This window comes from Tupaia chinensis, unplaced genomic scaffold (assembly GCF_000334495.1).
Source record: "Tupaia chinensis unplaced genomic scaffold, TupChi_1.0 Scaffold000621_1, whole genome shotgun sequence".
Classification (NCBI taxonomy): domain Eukaryota; kingdom Metazoa; phylum Chordata; class Mammalia; order Scandentia; family Tupaiidae; genus Tupaia; species Tupaia belangeri.
In genome coordinates this window covers 19528-29869 of record NW_006160141.1, presented here as the reverse complement: position 1 = coordinate 29869, position 10342 = coordinate 19528, and the positions used below count along the sequence as shown (strand labels likewise).

At 43.7% G+C, this 10342-nt stretch overlaps 1 long non-coding RNA gene across 1 annotated transcript in view; it reads left to right on the top strand.

The window, feature by feature from the left end:
- Positions 1-10342, top strand: part of LOC102481335 (uncharacterized) — a 22223-nt gene that overhangs the window by 6573 nt on the left and 5308 nt on the right. The window contains exon 2 of the long non-coding RNA XR_336072.1: positions 9915-9955. This is a non-coding gene — a long non-coding RNA (uncharacterized LOC102481335). The remainder of the gene's footprint in view (positions 1-9914; positions 9956-10342) is intronic.

Genomic DNA, 10342 nt, shown 5'->3' with positions numbered 1-10342 from the left:
CCTTCGGTCTATGTCTTCGTGGCTGGTCCATGTTTGTTTTTCCAGGTACAGAGAAAAACTTGGGAGTGGGTTACTTCTTAACTATCACCCCCCAATCATAGCTCAGGGGGGTGGACTTTGTTTGAAGACACTGACCTTTTGCTGAAAAAAGTTAAAATAAATAGTTGGTCTTGTGGTTGAAGTGCAGCTGCGGTTTTCCAGTTATGAAAATATCTCAGTACTGTACAGGGGAAAGTGTACTGTGTTCGAAGGTCATGTTCTGCCTCCTTTTTAAAAATTTTTATGTTTTTCTTTTTTAGCAGCAGGGCAGGTACGCTTACCAGAGAGACCGAGACAGAGAGATAGAAAGTGGGATATTACTCCCCAGGGAGTAAGGCCATGCCATGCCATAGTCCCTTCTCCTCTATTCTCCTCCTGGGATTTTGGGCATGCACACACATGCACCCGGCATGATTTTCAAGCCACCAGTTCTGGGACTCAAACCATGGTTGACCATGACCATGTGGGAGTCCAGTGCCTTAACCCCTGCTAGCCCCTCTGCCACCTTTTTAATCATCAAAAATTAAATTGTTGCTTGTGTGGTACTAGCAGATAACATAATGGTTACATTGCTGGACTCCCATGTAGTTGACCGCGGTTTGAGTCCCAGACATGGCTTAAAACTCATGCCAGGTGTGTGTGCGGGCGTGCCCCAAATCCCGAGACAAGAATGGAAGAGACAGAATTGCAGTGTGACAATCCTCCCTAGGGGGTGATTTCTCACTCTCTGTCTCTGTCTTTCTGGTAAGTGTACAAAAAGTTGCAGTCAACTTCATGCTACACGCCCTATAACAAAAAATCTCTCTTAGAAAAAAAGTTGCTTGTGTTTATAATGATAGGTGTATGCGTCTTATTCTTTTATTTATTTATTTATTTATTTTTTGGAGAGGTTTTTGCTATAGGGCGTGTGCACTTGCCAGAAAGAGAGAGAGAGAGACAGAGAGACAGAAAGTGAGAAATCACCCCCCAGGGAGGATGACCACATCGCAATCCCTTCTCCTCCATTCTCCTCTCAGGATCTTAGGCATGCATGCACACGCGCCCCGCGTGAGTTTAAGCCACTGGGTCCGGGACTCGAACCTCGGTCAACTACAAGGGAGTCCAGCGACATAGCCATTACACCAACTGCTGGTCCCTGTATGTGTCTTTTTCTATCCTTTTCTTTTCTGGGGGGCTAGAACATTTGATTCACATGTGTTGTAGAACTTTGTAGACTAGCAGAGGAGGGTGGATATAGCAGCAGGGGGTCTCCCCACATTTGTCCCATCCCGAATACATCAGCGATAACCCAGCACACTGCGAAGCTTTCAAAAACTGATGTGGTAATACTTGGTCTGGAGCACCCTAAACCACGTCCCCTGCTGCCCTAACCAGGGAATTGTTTTAAGCAAATTACATATATGGGTTAATCCCCAAGACAATGCAGTGAGGTAGGCACTATTATTGTTCCTGCCTTAGAGTGAAATAGACAAAAAAAAGCGTACATCAAATTTTATAGTGACCATTTTTTGTGACTGAGTGAAGGGTGTGAGGGCAGGGGCTGAAAGATACAGATCTTTATACTGAATATTTATAGTAAAAAGGAAAGGCTCTTCTATCAAGTTTGGTTTATATTGTCAATACTTTTTTTTTAAAAGGAATTATTTATTTAACTTTATTATTTTATTCATTTGTTTTAATTTGATCAGAGAGAGACAGAGAAAAGGGGAGAGAGAGAGAGAAAGTGAGAAAGCAAGCCACCAGGTCCAGGACGTGAACCATGGTTGGCCATGTGGGAGTGTCCCGCGCCTTAACTACCACGCCACCTGCTGGTCCCCTTATATTTTCAATACTTGTTATTATTTTATTTTTTGTTTTTGCGTGTGCACTCACCAGAGAGACAGAGAGACAGAGAGCAAAATATCACCCCCCAGGGGGGATGGCCAAACTGCCATCCCTTCTCTTCCATTCTCCTCTTGGGATCTTGGGCACGTATGCATACGCTCCCCGGTGTGAGTATAAGCCCCTGGGTCTGGGACTCGAACTGCGGTCTATTACGTGAGAGTTCAGCAACATAGCCATAACGCTAACTGCTGGTCCCAATACTTACTATTTTTATAATTAAGAGCCAATTAAACTAAGATGGTTGAGGGCCAACAGGTGGCATGGAGGTTAAGGCAGCTGGATCCTACATGGCCAACTCCACAGTTTGAGTCCTGGACGCGGTGACTTGAAAATCATGTTGGGTGCATGTGTGTGTGCCTACAATCCTGAGAGGAGGATGAAGGAGAAGGGTTTGTAGCATGCCAGTTCCCCATAGTGGACAGTTTCTTATTTTACCCTCTCTCTTGCACACACTGACTCTGGTAAGCACACATGCTCTGTGGCAAACTAAAACAAAATGAAAACAAAACCAAAACTGTTTAAACAATTATTTATTTAATTTTATTTGTTAATTTGTTAAATGGCACCTGTGTTCACTAGAGGGAGACAGAAAGAGAGAAAGGGAAAGTGAGAAAGCAAATCACCAGGTTCAGGACTCTAACTGAGGTCTGTCATGTGTGAGTCCAGCACCTTAACCACCACGCCACCTGCTGACCTCCCCCAAAAAACTTTTTTAATGAAAAAAGATATTTAGAATACAAATATAGTACCACTAAGAGCCTATCCACTTCTCAAGTTATGCTAATCAGTGGGTCTCAATCATTTGATATATAATTGTGGTGGTATTTGTGTTTATTTTATTTTATTTAAATTTTTTTTTGAGAGATTTTTGTTATAGGATGCAAGCACTCATTGGAGAGAGAGAGAAAGAGAGAGAGAGAAAGTGAAAAATCACTCACTGGGGGGATGGCTACACTGCCATCCCTTCTCCTCTATTCTCCTCTCGGGATCTTGGACACACATGCACACACGCCCAGCGTAAGTTTAAGCCACCGGGTTCGAGACTCGAACCGTGGTCGACTACATGGGATTCCAGCGACATAGCCATTACACCAAGTGCTGGTCCTCCTAATTTCTGTATATATAAAAAAGACAACCTTATTTCTAGTCTGCTATCAAAGTAACTTTTTTTTTTTTGAGAGGTTTTTTGCTATAGGGCACATGCGCTCGCCTGAAAGACAGAGAGAGACAGAAAGACAGAAAGCGAGAAATCACCCCCAAGGGGGGAGGCCATGCCACAATCCCTTCTCCTCCATTCTCCTCTCGGGATCTTGGGCACGCATACACACGGCATGATTTTCAAGCCTCTGGATCTGGGACTCTGCCCATAGTCAGCCCCGTGAGAGTCCAGCCCCCTAACCACTATGCCACCCGCTGGCCCTGGTGCTGTGTTTAATAACTCCCTTGCAGCTGGTGGCGTGGTGGAGGGTGAGAGAGGTGGATGACTAAGAAGTCACACGGTGACTTCATATTTGAGTTTGGTAACAGCGAGATCTGGGTCAAATAAACAAGGGATTACCTTGAGGGCCCAAGTCAGGAGGTGGTGTGAAAGAGCCCGGTGTAGACAGGTGTGATAAGAGAAGGAGGCGAGAGGTTCATTTTGAACTCCAGCACGAAGGGATTTTTTTTTTGCCCAATCTGTTGGACTCACAGCTTCAACTGCTTGTGGGGTGCAGAGCCTTCTCATCACTGCCTACTCTGTTCCTGAGCCAGCTCTATATAAAGATATCTTTAAAAAAATTTTTATTTAATTGTATTAGTCATTATTATTATTTTATTTTATTTTTTTCGAGAGGTTTTCAGGGCGTGTGCGCACGCCAGACAGACAGAGAGAGACATAGAGACAGAAAGTGAGAAATCACCCCCCAGGGGGGAGGCCATGCCACAATCCCTTCTCCTCCATTCTCCTCTCGGGATCTTGAGCATGCACGCACACGCGCCCGGCATGAGTTTAAGCCACCGGGTCCGGGACGCGAACCACAGTCGACTACATGGGAGTCCAGCGACATAGCCATTATGCCAACTGCTGGTCCCTAGTCATTATTATTATTTTTAAAGTATTATTTAGCTTTATTTATTTATGTATTTATTTTAATCTGACCAGAAAGGGAGAGAGAGAGAGAGAAAATGAGAACATAGCTGCCTGGTCCAGGACACGAACTGTAGTTGGCCATGTGGGAGTCCAGCTCCCTTAACCACCAAGCCACCTGCCAGCCCAGATTAAGTGTTATTATTTTAAAATTTGCTATAGGGCACATGTGCTCACTAGAGAGAGAGAGAGAGTGGAAAAGTGAGAAAGTAAGCCACCTGGCCTGGGATTTGAACCATGGTCACCCTGGGAGAAGTCTTAATCTCCATGCCATCTGCTTGCCTGAGAAGTATCTTAATTATTATTATTATTTTAAGACTTTTGCCATAGGGCATATGGGCTTGCTGTAGAGAGACAGAGAGAGACAAAAGAGGGAAAGTGAGAAATCACCCCCCAGAAGGGAAGGTCATGCCACAATTCTTGTCCCTCAGTACTTCCAGAATGCATGCACAAGTGCACAACATGATTTTCAAACTGTCGGGTCGTGGACTCAAACCATGATTGGACATGTGGGAGTCCAGCATCTTAACTACCACACCACCTGCTGGTCCCTCTAAATTATCTTATAGGTTAAATATGTGGAAAGAGGTGAGTATGTCATACAGTGAAATATTCTGAAGGTCTGTTTGTGTGTTGCTTGTATGTAATATGTGGTATACCTAGAAAATGAACGTTTCTGTGTAGCCTGCATCAGTATGGCATGTCTAAAAATGAGGATTTTTATGACAGTTGACAGCTGCTTTTTCCGTTGAATTTTCAGATTTAGAAGGTTTGGGGTTTTTTTAGGTTTTTGCTTTAGGGTGCATGAATTTGCCAGAGAGAGACAATGAGAGAGTGAGAAATCACCCCCCAGGGGGGATGGCCATGCTGCAATCCCTTCTCCTCAATTCTCCTCTCGGGATCTTGGGCACGAATGCACACGTGCCTGGTGTGAGTTTTAAGCCACCCGGTCCGAGACTCGAACTGCAGTCGGCTACATGGGAGTCCAGCAACATAGCCATTATGCTAACTGCTGGTCCCAATAATACAATTCTTTAAAAACAATGAAATAAAATAAAAAATAAAAAATTGTGTCATTGGGAAAGTCATGATGCTTTTTTGCATAGAAAAACACAGGAAAATATGTCCTGACTTTTCTGAAGACCTGAGAGAAGATAGGTCAGCCCCATCCTGCCTTTGGCACTTGGAAAACATACCAGGTGTGTGTGTGTCCATACCCCAAATCCTGAGCAGATGGAGGAACAGAGAAGGGATGGGGGCATGACCGTCAGGGATTCCCTCTTGTTTTCTCTCCCTGTCTTTCTGGCTGAGTGCACACACCGCCTAGCAATTAAAAAATAACAGAGATGAATAAGGGCAAGTGGTTCTCTAATCTTCAACCTTTGCTTAAAGCTGTTTATGTAACTTTTGGCCAACCTCTCTGGTAGAACACAGACCTGGAAGCCACTGGTGCTTTTGGCTTGAGTCCCTGAGCTGATTGGCCTGAAACGGATCAGGCATAGGTGCAGGATTCCGGAGCACTAGAAGACTGGAAGAGGGGGCTCACAGCCTGACCAGGCCTGCAGAGGGCACCTCTCTCCCTCTGTCTGTCTGTCTGTCTGTCTGTCTCCCTCCCTCTCATGCAAATGCAAATCCTGTCTTGAACAACAACAAAAAGGAAAAAGGTATTGATGTAACTTATTTAATTTTTTTTTTCAATCATCAGGACCAGCAGATAGCATAAGGGTTATATTGCTGGAATCCTGTGTAGTCGACCATGGTTCAAGTCACAGACCTAGTGACTTGAAACCTGCTGCTCTGGGTACATATTATCCCAAGAGGATAATGGAAGAGAAGGGATTGCAGTGTCACCCCCCCCACCATGATTTCTCACTTTCTGTCTCTCTCTGTCTCTTTGGTGAACGCATGTGCCCTATAGCAAAAATCTCTCTAAAAAAAGAAAATTGTATTATTTATTTATTTTTTAGATCCTTGCCATGTGCTCACCACAGAGAGAGAGAGAGACAGAGAAAGTAAGAAGTCACCCCCACAGGGGGGATGGCCAAGCCTCAGTCCCTTCTTCTCCATTCTCTGGGAATTTTGGGCACACGCACTCAGCATGAGGTTTAAGCCGCCAGGTCTGGGACTTGAACCGTGGTCAACTATATGGTTGTCCAGCAACATAACCGTTACACCATGTGCGGGTCCTCTATGCCCATTTTTAAATCGCACTGTGGACTTAGTTCTAACAATGCCTGCTAGGGAGCAGAGAGTTCTGTATAACACCAGTAGGTGTCCACACAATGGTCTGCTTTTTTGCCAGGTTTTTTGAGCATCTATTCAGAAGTGCTTCATTAGTGTGTTTGTTTTGAAAGGCAATTTTCTCAAAATCAATGTGTTTGATAGAAGTAAAAACACATCCTAGTAGATCAGCAGGTGGTGTGGAGGTTAAGACGCTGGATCCCAACATGGCTGACTGCATGAATAGAGTCCTGGACCTGGTGACTTGAAAAACACTGCACGTGCCAAACCTCCAAGAGGAGATTGGAGAAGGGATTGGGGTGTGCTCACAATGCTTTCTCATTTTCCACCTCTCTCTCTCTGTTTCTCTCTTTCTGTCTCTCTCTACACATGCCCTGTAGCAAAATAAAAACAAAAATTAAAAGAAAAGTGGTTCTATCAAGAGTGGGTAGTCACAAAGAGCTTTGTGGACTTTATAATAATATTCATGTCCAGTGATATTTGGTTATCAAAAAAGGCAAGCAGCTAGCCTACATATGTGTTAATTACACTGGAATGCAAATGTGAAATTAATAATGTCATTGTGACCAGCAGTTAGTGTAGTGGCTATGTTGCTGAACTCCATGTAGTCGGCTGCAGTTTGAATTCCAGACCCGATGGCTTAAACTCATGCCGGGTGCGAGTGCATGCGTGCCCAAGATCCTGAGAGGAGAATGGAGAAGGGGTTGCGGCATGGCCATCCCCCTTGGGGGTGATTTCTTACTTTCTGTCTCTCTTTCTGGCAAATGCATGCGCCCTATTGTAAAAACTTCTCAAAACAAAACAAAACAAAACAAAACAAAACAAAACAAAACAAAACTAGCTAGTCAATTAAAACTATCTATCTCAGGCCAGGGGCTGGCAGGTGGCATGGTGGTAAACGGTGCTGGACTCCCACATGACCGACCGCAGTTTGAGTCCCGAACCTGGCAGCTAGCTTGCTTTCTCAGTCCCCTCCACCCTACTCTGTCACTCTCTTGGTCAAATGAAAATAAATAAATAAAATAAACTTAAATATTTCTTAAAAAAAACAAAAAACAAAAAACAACAAAACACTTAGGCCAGCTTGTGGCCTAGTGGTTAGTTAGCCTGGTAGTTAAGATGGTACTAGACCTGGTGGCTTATACAACATGCCAGGTTGGGGCCAACTAGTAGTGTGGTTGTTAAGGCACTAGACTTCCACATGGCCGACCTCAAGTCCTGAACCCAGTAGTCTGAAAATCACGCTGGGCTAGACCACCAGGTGGCATGGCGTTAGGTCGCAGGTCACGTAGTTGACCACTATTTGACTCCTGGATCCAGCAGCTTAAAACACGCTGGGCACGTTTGCATGTGTGCCCAAGATTTCAAGAGAAGAATGGAGAAGAGCCTGCAGCATGGCCATCTGCCCTGGGGAATGATTTCGCACTTTCTGTCCCTCTGTTTCTCTCTCTCTGATGAGCACACGCACCCTAATAGCAAAAATTTCTCTCAAAAAATAAAAAAAAGAAAAAGAAAAACGAAAACTATACTGGGCACACATGTGGGTGTGTGCCCAAAACTCTGAGAACAGAGAAGGCATTGCAGCATGGCTATGCTGTTAGGGGTGATTTCTTGCTTTCCCTCCGTGTCTCTCTCTCTCTCTCTTTCTCCAGCAAGTACACATGCCCTGTGGCAAAAACAAAGAAACAAAACAAACAAAAACACCCATGACAGGGATGTGTTTATGTATGGCCAAAATCCCAGAAGGAGGGAGACAGAATAGGGATTGTGGTGAGATGTGACCATGCTCCACGAGGGGCAGTGTGTATGCCCTGCTGCCATGCCTCTCTGGAGAGTACACATGCCCTCTGGCAAATTAAAAACACAAAACAAACCTCATTGTTATGAAGGAAGCAGAAAAGGAAAATGATATGCTAAAGTAAAACAGGCTTGGGCCAACCAATGGTGTGGTGGTTAAGACAGCTTGATCCTGGGACCAGCAGGTGGTGTGGTGGTTAAGGCGCTGGCCACTCCCACATGACTGACCAGTGTTCGAGTCCTGAATCTGGTGGCTTGCTTTCTCACTTCCCCTCTCTCTCACTCTCACCCTCTGTCTCTCTCTGGTCACATTAAAAATAAATGAATGAATAAAATAAAATAAAATAAAAAGACAGCTTGATCCCACATGGCTAACAGTGTAGCTCAAATCTCACACCCTGTAGCTTGAAAAACATGCTGGGCACATGTTCATGCAGGCCCAAAATCCCAAGAGAAGAAATGAAGGCGAAGGGATCGCACCCATCCTCTCTGTGGGGTGTGTTCTCACATTCTCTATCTCTGTGAGTACTAGTACCCTAGAGCAAATTGAAAGGAAGGGAGGAAAAAAGAGGATACAGAGGATAGAGAAGAAATCCCTCAAAAATACCATTTACATGTGTATGTGATATATATGTGCATGCATGTGTGTGTATATATGTATACGTACACACACACACACACACACACACACACACACACACATTGGTTTTCAGGTATTTGCAGGAGAATTTCTCCTACTGAATGGGATTCTTTTCATGGCAAAGCCAGATGGCCTAAGGGACCTAGATTCAACTCCATCCTCCTTCCTCCCAGTGACAATTTCCTGTCCCTGACACATCACACCATCTCTGATCTCAGGAACTCCGGCCAGGTTCCATACTCCCTTGGACTACACAAGCTCAGATTGCTCTGTTCATTCTGAGCTTAGTTAGGTCTTAGTAGCTGGGGGCTCTGGGAATCTCCCTTATTTCTTGGAAGGAACACCATTTGGGAGTTTGGGCATGTATTCATGTCTTAGGGCTGCTGTAACAAATGACAGCCAACTGGGTGACTGGAAGGGGCAGAAATTCTGTTGCAGGTCTGGAGGATAGAAGTCCCAAATCAACTTGCAGTCAGGGTTGGTTCCTTCTCAGGGGTCTGGGGGAGAATGTGTTCATGCCTTTCTCCCAGCTTTTGGGGTCTGCCAGCAAACATTGGGGCCCCTTGGTTGACAACGCAGTCACCCAGTCTCTGGATTCCTGCTCACGTGGCATTCTTTTCTTAGTGCCTGTCAAGCCCACTTTCATCTTTTCCATAATCATGGAATGTGGTCTCTGGTTTCTCTAAAGGACATTGATGTTGAAATATAGGGACCAGCAGGTGGCATGGTAGTTAAGGCGCCGTACACTCCCACATGGCTGACCACGGTTCGAGTCCCGGACCTGGTGGCTTACTTTTTTACTTTTTCTCTCTCTCTTTCTCTGTCTCTCTCTGGTCAAATTAAAAGTAAATAAATAAATAAAATTACAAAAATGTTGAAATATAAAGGGGCCAGAAGGTGGTGTGGTGGTTCAAGTGCTGGGTTCTCATATGGCTAAGTGCATTTCAAGTCCCGGACCTGGAGACTTGAAAATCACAACAAATATATAAACAAATAAATAAATGTTTTCTTTTTAATCATAAATTGTAGCATGGTCTATGAAAGGATAAAATCCATACCTGGTGCTTTATTATTTTTGCATTTTCTCAAAGATCACACCCCTTATAAAGGTAGTATTTTGTGTTAATTAGAAATGTTTCTGCATTTTTCAAAAATTAAGTTTAATTCTGAGTTTTTAATTTTCAGCCAGAAAATCTTGCTCAGAAGCTTCCAAACCTTGTGGAACTGTGAGTCTATTTATTCACATTTTTTAAAAAAACAAGAATGAATATAATTTTAAGCTATTTGGAATGATAGGGTATATCATTTAAATATATTAGTTATTTCTTGATATTTTTATTATATGCTTATGTGGGTCAACTTGTAAGGTTCTGCTAAACCCAGTGGTAAACATTTTACCATTTACATTTGTGTCTAAGATATCTCACCTCATGGTAGTAAGGATGATGGAAAATGAATTTCTCTTGAGGCAACATCTTTTGTCGCAGAATTTTTCTTCTAGTTCATGTAATTGGGAAAATCTTTTGTTACTGTTATAACTATTACTTTGACTTGTGATTATTGGTATGAACAGTCAGCATAAAGTATTTGAAACATTCAATAAGTCTCTTTCC